At 40.6% G+C, this 14,719-nt stretch overlaps 1 protein-coding gene across 2 annotated transcripts in view; it reads left to right on the top strand.

Moving 5' to 3' along the window:
* Nucleotides 1-14,719, top strand: part of LOC111866745 (nephrin) — a 521,921-nt gene that overhangs the window by 382,979 nt on the left and 124,223 nt on the right. The window lies entirely within an intron of this gene.

The following is a 14,719-nucleotide window of genomic DNA, read 5'->3' as shown; positions in this document are numbered from 1 at the left end:
AGCTATGCCATAGCTTTCCGCGATCCTCCTCATATTCTACGACTTGGTTTATAGCTGCAGAAAAATCGTATATATTTATTCACTTTTCAATTTCACTTGACAAAAGACACCGTGGTCTCGAACCCGGTACCCTCCCAATACTACGCCAATGTCTTACCCCCGTACCACCTGATCTATACAAATTTGTTACCTTCACCTTCCTCATATAGTACGACTTGCTTCCTACATGCAGAAATTTCTTAAACATTTTCTCTCACAAAAATATTCATGTATTCGAACCCCGTATCTAAACCATACGCCAGTGCCTTACCAAAGGACCGCCACGGTTATGACAACTATTCGCCTTCGTCTTCCACATATCCTACCGCTTCGTTTCTACCTTTACAAAATTCCTCTTTCCTTCGTTTCAAAGTCATTTTACGACTGACGTTTTGCCAGTCACTTTCTCTTAATTTAGAGCCCATTCAGACGCTCATGACCAGATCTTAGTCTTGAACTAAGCGTCACTATTTGGCCTTTAATAGGAATTCTTTCTGATGACAAGACGGGTCTATCCCTTCTCACTTGTCACAGGCAATTACTTTCTATATTTCGTCCTTCCTCATCTAAACTACATGTCACGACCTCTACAACTATACATATATACTGCAAATGGCTTTATTTATCAATAAATATATAATCGAATTTCGATTTCCACGAATTAGATATAGTGACTAGTCCCACCACATAAGAAAGCTACGAGCCGCCACTGCTTACTCCCTTCATATCTACTTATCTAACTACGCGTATAGAGCGGCGCGATTTACCCCACATGCATGTTACTTAGCAAAACCAAACTAGGGCCGTAGAAAGTAACACCGTTGTCAAGCTATACGTTTCAAGCCGAAACATCGACACTTACAACAGCAGTCATGAATGCTGAAGTGGAACAGCGATCACAAAAAAACATACAACTGGCAACGCGGTTAGCCAATACATGACTGTAAGCCAGTGATATTTCGAGGCGGACAGCATAGTCATCACTTCGGCCAATACTGTTTCGAAGCGGACAACAGGGCACTGACACGAAGATCATTAAATCGCCGCCGAGCTGTATCTGACTAACAGACTCAACTGTGTATATAAAGAAATGCATATGTCAGCAGTAAATAAGTTTTTTGCAGAATAAGAGCCGTATCAGTTAGTTAAAATTAAAATTAAATATTTTTAACTAACTGAAAAGTGATAGCTGAATGAGATTTTATTAATTTTATCCTCCGTAAATGCTTCAAATAGTCGCTTATCTTGTAATGACAGCATTGTAGTACAGGAAGTGTATAACGATTTTGAAACTGTTCAGAATTTGTTTGGAAGAGCTACGTAAAGCTCTGGACTGCCGGTCTCAGAGCAGATGTTAGAGGCCGGAGTCTAAGAAATATAGCATGAAATGGTCGCTACTTACTGTACTGCAGGCTGCTGTAATGTTGAAGTTAAGGGAAACATAAGAAGTGATTAATGCCGATTCTTGTTTCTTAGGAAATTTGTATTAACTTAAGGTGGTTTCTATCGTCTAATTAAGTGAGAATGTGATCATGAATTGTCACTGAGTACGGAATTATTAAGAGCATGGTCGTAAACACCTACTGTATTTAATGTATAGCTACTGAGTAAAACCTTGAGAAAATTCTCGCTGGAAATGCAGCTAATTTGTGATAATGACTCATTGAATCTTAGGCTATTTAAGATGATGTTTCAACTACATGCGCTGAATGTTGTCGGGTAGATGGCGGCCGCCCTGTAAGGCTGACAGCCTCACCGCCATCTATGACCATATTTTCTAGAAAATGTGGAAGCCTCGACGTCCCTATGAGCCTCCAGGTAAATGCAGGTCCAGTGCCTACAAATATACCGTTTCGTTTTCCTTACACTTTCTTTCCAACTCGCCTCTCTCTCTTCTTGATGAACTTCGACGCTGTTTTTTGTATGATTTGCGGACAGCGTTCTTAAATATTAATAGAAAATGGAATGAGTAACCACGGGAGCCCCGAATGTCTCTCTTACGCAAGCGCAACTTGCCTGCATCCGTTTGTAGGCCTATAGTTAATTGGGAGCCCCTGCTCCCTGCTATGTAACCCCCTGTGGGAGATGGGAGAGATTTAGCCGTTTCGGGATAAAGATGAGTGACAACTTTCTGTGAGCATTTCTATTTCCATAAATCTGTGAATTATTTGAGGAAATAATTTTTACCAAACTTACTGGATATAAAGTTCTCACCCCCCTAACTAAATGTAACATCTTCTGGGCTGCAACACCACATAGTACGGAGGCAGCCAGACGTTTCGGAGGAACATATATCATTCACCTTCAAAGTTGAAGGGTAAGCCAAGTCAGACAGGAAGCGGTAAGCAGAACCTGGCAGTACTTGATGTCTGTTTCGTGCAGATGTATTGCTTGACTTACCTACAAACCCTGAAGATGGAATCGACATTTTTTTTTTGAGACGTCGGTAGACTTTCAAACGGACAGCGTGACGTTGTATCCCAGAAGAAAGAAGACTTCGTAACTCCCGGTGTGAGAACCAAAACACTTACATTTCTTTTCATGTCTCGTTTTAAACAAAACAACTATTAAGTATCGTTTAATTTTGTAATTGGCCCAATTTTTGTTTCTCGACTGAAGCACAGCTTTCACATTATTCAGCTGTCGAGGTGTAACTATTTTACGACCACATGATTCTAGAGAAATAAAAATGATATGGAATATTATCCTGTTTTATATTATGAATTCAGTTGCAGTAACGCTGTAAAAACACTTTTCTCATAAATATTACAGTGTGAACAGTTTATATTTCCCTAGATTTAAGTTCTGCAGTGTAGCTCCATGTGATTCACTACTTTCTTTAACCTTTTGGTGTACCTGCACACAAATTATATTGCTCAGAATCATCGGACCTTCTTTCATGCCACATTTTCACACCTTCCCTTATTCGGCACTAACTGATCCGTCGAGATGTGTCGGACCGAGTATGTGAGATCCTGCATTCGATTTTCCTTCCTCTAAGGAAACTCTGATAGCTGTGATATCTTAAAACTGTAATACTTTGAGGACAGAACGGATTGTGTTGAATCTCGGCTGTGACGTGAGCTATCATGAAGAAAGTTCTTTGTAGTTTTCATGAACCCTTCAAGGCAAAATCCGGGACAGAACGTCTGTTAGGCCATAGGCGTTTCTTTCCAAATTCTTTCATATTCATCATGCATTAGTCCGACGCTGTACAATCACGACGTCGAAAGCGTCACTAAGTAATCTACGAATAAAATGTGCTTTTAATTTCTAACTTTTCTTTTCCTTGGCCCATATGTCGTAGCTACAAACGGTTACTTCTCCATTTTTTGTAAATCTGTAACATTTATGCAGGAACCGTATAAATATAAAATTTGTCTTATTTCGGGGCCTGTAATTTTATGCAAGAACATTTCTCTCATATACGAATACTTAATAAGATACACACAAAGGTGTATTTAACGCCCATTATATTGTGACATATAGACCCATTGCTAGGCAACGACTCGGTAAACACATACCATTGGAAGAGTAGGCGAGCATTGCTATGCAATGGATCTGTAAAGAAGCCTTTTCAACAATAGAGAGGCTATGTTTTCAGAGTGGTCCGTGTCGAGGGGTTGTAAAAGGACCAGAAAGTTCGCTCTGTGTGCCATTCAAGTGACTAGACTGCCGTTGTAACGAAAGCTACTAGAAATAGGGCAAGATCTGCTGTATTTTACCTTGACTAACAGAGGCCCAGTATAGACTGTATATACATTTTTAACGTGTTTAACATGTAAAATGTAAACGTCTTTTACATTATGACAAATGACTTACTACTGCAGACAATAACTCTGACAAAAAACAGACCCGTCCTCTCGTCAGAGAGGGCGCCCCACAATAACAAGACTCTAATTGTCGAGCACTTATAAATAATGGGGCTCGACACCAAGACTGAATGACTGACTGACCGACAGTCGCAATGTGCCTTTGACTCTGACTTGACGTTCCGTGTGGAGGAGGGGTTAGAATACCTCCACCGTGACCCTGCGAGTCTTAGGAGGCGACGAAAATGGAAGTCTCAAATCTGAGACAGTTAAATATGATCGCGAGTCCAAAGAGACTCTGACCCGAGAAAGACTGCGCTGGCAAGGACCAGCAGCGAATAAAAAGACAGATCCGTCCTTTCGTTAGAGAGGGCCATCCACAAAAGCAATATCATAACTGTCAAGCACTAATAAATATTTGGTCATGAACCCCACATGGGGCTCGACACCAAGACTTACTGACTGACTGACTGACTGACCGTCAGTCGCAATGTGACTTTGACTTTGATTTGATTTGACGTTTGATTTAGTTGTCGGGAATTGAGTCGAGTTATGAGCATGGCAGCTGAAGGTGATTGAGAAGAAATGGCAAGAGAGGCATTAGAAGACTTCATGTGTCATTTGAAATTACAGTGAGACCGTAATAAATCCGTTGCTAGGATACGACTAGTGAAGAGTGAGAATACTTATGCGTGTGTAACGGTGAACTGTAAAGTGTGTAGATCAGAAATAATGTTATAAGCTTGTAGTCCCAAGTTGTGTGAACGAGATGTCAATAAATTCAGTCTTCAAATTCAAAACCCGTCTTATTTAGTAACGCTCAACTTCCTACACTTGACAGTATTGTTCTTATTACAAACTAAACTGAATGAAGCGTACGCATTGTAATATTCCTGTAATGGAAGTTTCGTACACTGCATTTCATCAGTAGCTATTATAGAATTCTTACGTTTCATAGACGTGTGGGAGTTCATGTAGTCCTATGTAAGATGTCTCTTGATGTGAATTAAGGTCAAGGAGTATTGCAGCTAATAATGTACGTAAAATAAAGTTGAGTTTTATCAAGCATTATCTGCTGAAGAATTCAAACTATGTGAAAGTTAAATTAACTCTTTAAGAAAACAGTTCTCAGAACGAAATAAACTATACCAATGTCATAAAGACTCCCCAAGGTTTTTATAATTCTGCCACACCTAATTTGATAGAAATCAGTCATGTAGTTATATGGTTGTACATGATGAAAATGTTATATTTTGTTTATAATTTGTTTTGGTAGGTTATCTAAAACTTTGTTAAATATGTAATTTTCTAATCATTTAGACCTTGAAGAGTCACCCAGTACCGAGCACACTTACAAGACGCCTTTGTTGAAATAAAGTTAGATCAGATACCAGTTGAATTTCTAAGCCGCACAGAATGGAGCGAAATTCCCATCTGAGATGGCATTGTCTGCAGAGAGTTAAGTGGCTTTCTGCAACAACATACCTCACAACACGGCCACCTCCTAAGATTTCAATTTCACTTCATAATCCGTCCATCTTTGTAGGACCAAGTTGTCAGGCGGGATGTTCGGAGTAGGATAAATTGATCGGCCCAAACGGACTGACCTCTAAGCCACACTAATAGGTTTCCCGGTTCGCGGATGTCAACAGTGCTTCACTTGCTGCACGGTATCCTTCATATATCGACTTGAGTCGGAAGGAAATGAAAGTGTTATCCTGAAATCAGAACAGAAGAGAATGAAAAGCACAATAAGGGCTTAGTAGAAATAAACATGAATTAAAAATGATACGTTTTTATCAATTTATTTTGTGTCCATCTGGCACTATCTCCGGACTCATTTCTTTTATCTTATCCTGTTTCCTGAAAAAGAAGAAGAATCAGAAAACGAAAATTCACAGTTTTTTGGACGACATTTTTAAGAAAATTTTAAAATTTAAATTTAAATTTGAAACAACAAACTCGCATGAGCGTCAGCAAGGGTGGAAATTCAGGCATCAGCCCCTTCCTGAATAAAAAAATTCATAATTGAAGAGAACGATGGAAATATACCAAAATATTAATACCAAAAACTAAAATTATATTTTAAAGATGCGTTTTTCTAACCAGAATATTTAAAGATGATCAGTAGAATTATTCTTGAAGAGCTTAAACGTGAGTGCGTAAGCAAATTTTCTTGCTGTACCTCCCCCATTCCATGCGAAATATTAGTTCTTTATACGCTACAGTAAATATTGTTTTAAGCACATTCGAATGGCAGATCTATGGAGCTTTAAATTGTTGTAGAATTTACAAAATATATGGATATCAGAAATTGTGTTAAACACGGCCGGAAATAAGCAATGTTCATTGGTAACAAGTTTTATTTATCATGGAACGTAAAATACGTTAAAATATTAAAACACTCTTCAAGCACAGCCGAAAATGAGAGCCGTTGTTTCGTATAAAAAGTTTCGTTTGTTTTGGAACTTTAAAAAGATAGGAAAATGGCGGAAATGCTTAAAGCGTGATAACTTCTCTCTCCCTGTCTGAAACGGAAATTTTGAAGGCGCTCAACTCGTATTGGCTCATTTCCGTTCCGTGACGTCAGGATGCCTGTGTCATTTAACAATTATTTTTGTTTTGTGATTTCCGTTTCACTTTGCCTCATTTCTTTCTTCTTCTGAAACTAGCGAACATTAAACAAAAGAAATACAACGGAGAGGTGACAGAGTATTAAACCGAACGGTGAAAGAATTTTTCTCGTTTGTACCAGGCGTTTTACTGCACAAATACACCATGTAAAGCTTTTCAAATTTGAACTCGCTTTCTTCTTTGTAAATCTTTCTTATATTCCATTCAGTTCAAGATGACGGTTTAAGGAAAACTTTTATTCCTGAGTAAAGAAAGTGTTAAACTAAATAAAACAACTTTAACAGAATGTTACACGGAATTCTGAACTTCGTTCAAACATAAAATCATAATGAGGGAGCGGAGACAAGAAGACATGAGGTTTTATAGCGAAATACCCGTTCACCCCATTATTTATATAAAATGCAAGAACGTGGGAACAAAACCACTAATGAGCCCAGGATAAATCAAATCTGAATAAACTGATTAACGCGATACAGCTTCTGCCTTTTGTTATATTGGTGCCTGGTTCGAATCTTGACCGGGATACCTGCTATCCATCATATAGACCCGTTGCTAGGTAACGAGTCTGTAAACAACGGCTGTTGCTAGGTAATGGTCGCAACAGATTCCTAGCACTCACCAGTGGACTAACTGTGAAGTGGTGTTCTCTACGCAAGCTACGTGACACAGCAATACAAATTACCTCGGAGGAAGAATACGATTAAGCGGCCCGCAACTTTACGGCCTCTGTAGCTTCTGCGTACAGGCTATCGACAAGCAGAATTATACTCTAGACCTTAATAAGGTCTGGAAAGTTTGCTACAACTTAAGCGGAGGTTAAGGAAACTGCGGAAGTCAACCAGGGATCCAGCATGTAAAACGGCACTTAAATGAGTCACCAAAACCATCAGACGAATGACTCATAAAAAGGCACTCAAACGATGGAAAACAAAAGTAGGGAACTGTGAGGTCACACAAAAGGCGCCAACTGCTGTCCATCGACATTTAGGAATAACATGTCACCCGGACGAGAAAGCCAACATGATTGCGGATTGTTTAGGAAACAAGTTCACATCTCATGACCTTATTTTAGTACCGCCAGAAACTCCCCGGGGCTAGAAACTGAAATGCGAGACGCCTGAGAACTCCACATATTATCAGCTATTTAATGACATTATTTTAACTGAAGGTGTTGCACTGAATCACATTAAAGTAGGTTATTACTATATGCATGTGGGTTTACAGAAACTATCAGAATCCAGGACTACTAGCGCCTATGGATTGTTAGTAAATGTATCCCTGGGTTTAGAAATTAAGCACTACACCGTGAAGAAAATGGGGAGTGGAGGTATAGCTCCGCCATTCTTGTCCTTGGCATTAAATGGAGGTGAATGGTCAGCTTCACGCCCCTGCCGTTTTATCCTCAGAGTAACAGCCCCAATACCAATTGTATAGGCCTGAGAGCCGGTCTGGACGTCATGGAAAGAGAAGAGTCTCTTGCCTCTACGGGGAACTGAACCCGTGTTCTCGGTCATCCGGCCCTTATTGTAGACGCTATACTGGCTGAGCTGTCAGTGTTGATGGAAAGACAGATATGCAAGCAGGTTGAATTCATTGGAAGGACTAGCACACCCTTAGCCAAGGTAGACGCTAATGAGATTTATCTATCTAAGGCCGCGCCATAGCTCAAGCGGTTAGTCGCTGGCTTCCCACCGCGGCGGCCCGGGTTCGTTCCCAGGTCTGGTCAAGTGAGATTTGTGCGGATTTTCTCCGAGTACTTCGGTTTCCCCTGCCAATCTTCATTCCACCAAATTCTCCATCATAACAATCACCCGGGGCAGGTACAATAGGCCAATCAGTGGCCGCCGTACCGAGTGGATCCAGCTGGACTCCTCCCCCCCACTAGCGAATTAAAAAAAAATAAATTATCCATCTAGTTTCTTATATATAGTTCCTTGAGGTGGGGTGAGACTGAGTCCGCTTGGTACGTCGGCCACTAAGTAGCCTATTGTACCATCCTCGGATTGAGCAGTCGGTGGAATGAGAATTGGCGTGGGAAACCAAAGTACTCTGAAGAAACCTGCCCCAGTGCCACTTTGTTCACCACAAATCCCACATAACCTGACCTGAGCTCGAACCCGGGTTGCCGCGGTGGGAAGCCAGCGACTGACCGCCTGAGCTATGGCGTGGCCGTATCTATCTATCCATGTATGTCTCTACAGCCCTTGTGTGCCTTGGCCGCTTTTTCAGTTTCTTAGTCCATACACAGTCGGTAGGTCTCCCTGGATGGGGCATCAGACCGTCGCAAGGCCGCTACCTGCACAGAGAACAACAGAGTAAACACACAGACATTCATACCTCCAGTGGGATTCAAACCAACGATCCTAGTTTTCGAGCGGTAGATGATGGTTCTTGCCTTAGACTGTGCAGCCACTGTATGTATCTACGGTATGCAGATATAGAGCGTTACCGCTGCACTAACCTGTCCGCTGCCTGGTCTGTAGAACCAGGACCCCACCATGATGTTCTGTTATTCGTATCCTGTACATAAAGTGTGTTGCGACATCAGTCCTTCTTGCACCGAGACACAACTGAATGTCTGTGTTCGTGGCTTGTATCTGCGTGAGTGTTGTTCTGTAGGGGTAATTGTTAGCCCGAACTGTTACTCTGTGTTCAGGTGACGATGTAAGGGGCGCGGAGGTTGGGGAAAAGGGATAACATTAATGCTGTAAGCTATTGTAATGTTTATATGCAGAGCATGGAAGGTACGCTATAGGGAATTCTGAACTTTCATAATCTAACCGCCGCACCAAAAATAGTAACGGCTTAGAGAAACAAGCTTTTGTCTGTGTATTAGCATTCGCGGGAAAGCATTTGTACCTAACAATACATTTGCTTCATCCTAAACCTTTTGCACATGTAAACAGAGAATATTATTAACTATTATTTTGTTATTTCTTTGTATCTGTGATATTCAAGCCGTTTCATAGAGTAAATAATCTTAATGCCTTAAGCACACGGCTTGAAACGAACAATTTTATAGTTAGATTCATACTATTCGGATGATTGGGCTTTAAAGGGTTTAAATATTTTTATAACAATAACGTAAGTTGTGTTTTGTGAATGTTAAGCGTGGATATAATCTTGCAAAGTTAGGCCTGCATACAATAATGGAAAATTGTGTGTACTCGTGTGCTTTTCCTGTCCTTATGTTCCCAAGCGCAAATTAAATGACAGTGAGTTCAAATAAAGGTAGGGTTACAATTACTGCAATAAGACACAAGATTCTTAGTCTTTAACATTCATACCAGAATGGGCAATAGATTTGGTCAGTCTGAGACATGGATATATATGGATTAGTTTGGGGCCTTAAATGAAATGCCTCACCCTTCGTGCTGCCCACAATGCAGCAAAAACCACTGCCTTACTACTCGTAGTTCTTGGGTAGATTCTAAAGGGTTCTGACGATGGTGGATAACACACAGAAATACTTGGGTTTTGGACTTTTTCCATCGTCCGGATTTTAGGTAATAGGGGACACGACGTTTCGGAAACTTGATCTGTTTCCGTCTCCAGATGAGAAAGGAAGACACCTACTCAGTTGGGCCCCATTGCTTTGCATTGGTGCACATGCACTTGGTTTTTGTCAGCTAGTTTTCTAGCATAATTTTGTACCTCATTTTCTATCCTAGTTCTACGCATGTGCGTGCTCTATCACAATTTTTATTTTATGGTTTCTTGTTATCTCCCACTGAACTAGCCTTGTCTTATATGTTCAAAGTAGCTGGGTTGTCCAGTGGTCGAGATTACCTCTTTCTAATGGTTCGGCTACACAGAGCGCCATGTTCGTTACGTACGCTGTGTACACTCTGTGACGCAGCTAACATAGAGAACATCGCGTACGTAGCGTATGGAAGTCTGTGTGGCCAGTCACATTGGCAATAAAGAGAGATATTTTTCTGTTCGTATAGCGAACATAGCGTACGGATCGTGTGTCGCGTACGTAGCGCTCTGTGGCGCCGAACCTTAAGGGGCCCAACTGAATAGGTGTCTTCCTTTCTCACCTGAAGACGGAAACAGATCCAGTTTCCGAAACGTCGTGTCCTCTGTTACCTAAAATTATGGACGATGGAAAAGTCCAAACCCCCTGTAATTCTGTGTTACTACTTCCTGTCTCTTCATAAGCATCTCAGCGACCAGTCCAGGAACACTCTCTGAAGCAATCATGCACGCGCGTCTTGTAATCGTATTAGTTTGTACACTTCTAAATTCTTATGCGCTCTTTGTAAGAACAGAATTGAATAAAATAAACAAGAATCGAGGCTACCGCCCAGGAAAAATGTGAACTGCAATTTAAGAAACTATTTTACACTAATTTTGATTTGTTTCATTCTAGTCCGTCACACTAATATTATGAAAATTTAAATAATTATATACTATAATAGATACGTAGATGATATTTTCATAATATACAGTGAGAAAAAAAAAACCCCCCCCCCCCCAAAAAAAAAACCTCCTCGAACACTTCAATTCAGAACATAAAAACTTGCAATTCATAAGCAAAGAGGAAGCAAACCAAATAGCATACTTAGACTTAAACCTAATTAACCAACACGGATAAATAGAAATGGAAATATACAGAAAACCCACAATGACAGATACAACAATAAATAATAACTCTTGCCACCCTAAAGAAAAAAATTAGCAGCATACAAAAACTGGATACACAGACTTCTCACACTACCCCTCAAAGAAAACGCTAAAAACAAAGAGTTAAATACTATTATTAATATAGCATTCAGCAATGAGTATAAGAAGGAAGATATCACACAACTATATAACAAACTCAAACAAAAGAAAAATAATCTCCATAATAAAGCCGAAAGAGAACAAAAATGGGACACATTTACATATACGGGAAATTACATACGAAAAATCACAAAACTCTTAAAAAACACCAACGTAAAAATAGCCTTTAAAACAGCTCACACTATAGGTAAACCAGTAAATGAAAAACAAGAAACAAACCCCTATGAACAAAGTGGCCAAAGCTGCCATAAAGTATACATCGGCCAAACTGGTAGAAATGTAACAAGGTACAAGGAACACATAAGAAACATAAGACTAAACAAACGTCACCAGTACGGACCGATGACAGTAATCATGGAAATGGTTGAGAATGCGAAAAAATGAAACATCATGGATATACAAGATTTCCATATACGAATATCGCTTTAATAAGCTCAACAAAGACACACAAAGGAAAGCGACAACCAGTAGACCTCATAATACAACATGAGTACACGCCCACACTAACGTCACAGACACGGAGTATAAAAATGCGGTACTACACAACCTCGAACAGTAGAAACAACACAGCGGGCGCCAGACACACACAGGACAACATTAAAGGTAGGGCGAAATAACAAAAGTTTTTACAAAACATAATAGGATTAATGAAATAATACAATATACCCATAATATATTTGCAGAACCCTCTTCTCGAGAAAGACAGGGTGGCACACACATTCGGCCCCCGTCAAAAGAAATAAGAGGGACGACACGAACCAGCTTGGTTTACGAATTCCAATAGAATCTTAACAAACTATAAATATTTTAAAGTATTGGAACAGCCTCTGAAGTTGTAAAGACTTAAGATTTTACAGCCAATTGTATATTGTTTATATTGTATGTATATAACTTTAAGAACATGTAGTGTAATAGTGGCTTCTAACTGTATTGATGTAAAGGTGTCCCTGTGAAGATGGTCTCTGAAGACCGAAACATGTAAGGGCACGAATAATTGAAATAAGAAAATATTAACCAGTCACACTGGACGGAACTATTTAACTTTTTCATATTTTACACTACTTTCCTTATTTTAAATAAATGGAAGTAGGCGTATGTGTCCCCCTATGAACTTCTGAATTACTAAACCAATCTTTATTAAACTTGGCATGTATATCATGGCGCCTGAACCCACCTCAGCGGCGTACTTCATAAATTCCTCCCATCAGTATATATGCCCCCCCCCATGGTTGCTAGGCAACGACTGCGTGAAAACGTTGCCGCTGCAACGAATACAAACGCAGCAATAGAATAATTGTTGTACGTGTCCTTTTCTATGCGGTCCTATCGTATCAATCGTTCAATAGTTCTTCTCAGAACTTCTTGTTATTATACATCACGCCATAATCAAATTCAAGCGCGTCTTGTTACCATGGTTACAATGACGTACTTTCTGTCTTCACATTCCCAGTTAATTTCTTGCAGAGGAAATAAAAGGTAAATATGTGTTCTTGGACACAACCCAATTATCAATTTTCCGAAATTGTCTCTCCAAGAAGAACAATTTTCTTCTTTACCAATTTCTTCTGTATCATACAGGGTGATTCTAAATTATCGTCGGGGTTGCCGTGTCCTATACTTTTCAAATCTTACACGTCACGAAAGGCGTGCATAATGAAGCTGTTTAGCATTCTGCAGTATTGAGTCTATAGATGATAAAACTGTTTGACTTAGGAGTTCGCGCAGGGCAGTGGAGTACAGTGGAGTGAAGTGAACCTGCGAGTATTGTTAGAAGTGGTGTTTTCTATGTTGTCCTCTCCGAGTCTGTATGACTACTCCGGACGAGTTAGTGCAGGGCAGTGTAGTACAGTGGAGTGAAGTGAGCCGGCGAGTATTGTTAGAAGTGGTGTTTTCTATGTTGTCCTCTCCGAGTCTGTATGACTACTCCGGACGAGTTAGTGCAGGACAGTGGAGTACAGCGGAGTGAAGTGAACAGGCGAGTATTGTTAGAAGTGGTGTTTTCTATGCTGTCCTCTCCGAGTCTGTATGACTACTCCGGACGAGTTAGTGCAGGACAGTGGAGTACAGCGGAGTGAAGTGAACAGGCGAGTATTGTTAGAAGTGGTGTTTTCTATGCTGTCCTCTCCGAGTCTGTATGACTACTCCGGACGAGTTAGTGCAGGACAGTGGAGTACAGCGGAGTGAAGTGAACATGCGAGTATTGTTAGAAGTGGTGTTTTCTATGTTGTCCTCTCCGAGTCTGTATGACTACTCCGGACGAGTTAGTGCAGGACAGTGGAGTACAGTGGAGTGAAGTGAGCCAGCTGTTGAGTAATCAGTTAGAAGACTGATGCAGTTCGGTCTCTGTGAGCGGTTACTATTAGAAACTGGTAGCTGAGGCACGGGGATAGTTCGGAACCCAGAATAAATGGAATGTCCTTCATTGGAAGCCGTTGCCAGACAACTAGTGGTTGAGACACAGCAGGCTGAGAAGACTTAGTGCTTGCTGTAGTGAATTGTAGAGTGTGTGTGTGTGTGTGTGAATTAGCATGACGGTATAGTTACTTGTAGTTACGACCTGTAAGTGGTCAATAAATCCAATTACCAATCCAATCCCCATCTGTAGTCACACTCAATCATGTGACAGTATCTACAGTACAGAACTACTTACTCGCAGTGAAGATTTCCACTGTTTCTTTCTAACAATTTAAGTGACTTCATTTTGCCTTAACGGTCTTAACTTGATTTTTTCTTTTGCTCTCATCTCGACTTCCGGTTTTTATATTGACTTCCTCCCGCATCTGGCTTCTGTCCAACAGCTGTCTGTTGGCCTCCTATCCAGCTAGATAATTAAACCTAATCTGTCTTCCTCTGAATCGCAATGCTCTGTTAACGGTCTCCGCGGTTCTTGTCCTCCCTCGTACAACCAAGAACAAAACATTTCAATTTTTGTTCTTTACGAAGGACCACAGAAATATTTCAGAGACTTTTTTAAGTTTGGTTGCTTAATTTATTTCTGAAACGTAATTGCAGAAACATTTATTTTATATCATAAGGTGGGTAGGTTTGGTAGGATAGATTGCTGTTGGCCTTCGCCAGCGCATTCATTCTTGGTTCTGCTTCCCACGGGGCTCATCTGTCTCCCACCTCTGAGAGCAGTGCGACTCCATCTGTCTGAAGGGAAACAAGCAACAGACAATTGATGTACGGGCCAGATGTTTGGGTTGGGGTCTTGTCATGAATTAGCCCTTTACACTTTGCCACAACTGTATCCAGAATGGCTCTCTGTCCACCCAGCCTCCTGCCAATCGATACCGGTGACTTTTCCCAGGGGTAAAGCCACTGGAGCGACGTGGACTATTCTCTTCGACCTTGTGGCGAGGTTAAGAATGAAAGGAGGTTGTGCGTATACATATATTCGCTCATATCGTAGGGCGTTTTAGTAGAATGGCAAAAATGAATATCCG

Source organism: Cryptotermes secundus, unplaced genomic scaffold (genome assembly GCF_002891405.2).
Source record: "Cryptotermes secundus unplaced genomic scaffold, Csec_1.0 scaffold213, whole genome shotgun sequence".
Classification (NCBI taxonomy): domain Eukaryota; kingdom Metazoa; phylum Arthropoda; class Insecta; order Blattodea; family Kalotermitidae; genus Cryptotermes; species Cryptotermes secundus.
This window is presented reverse-complemented; position numbering and strand designations above follow the sequence as displayed.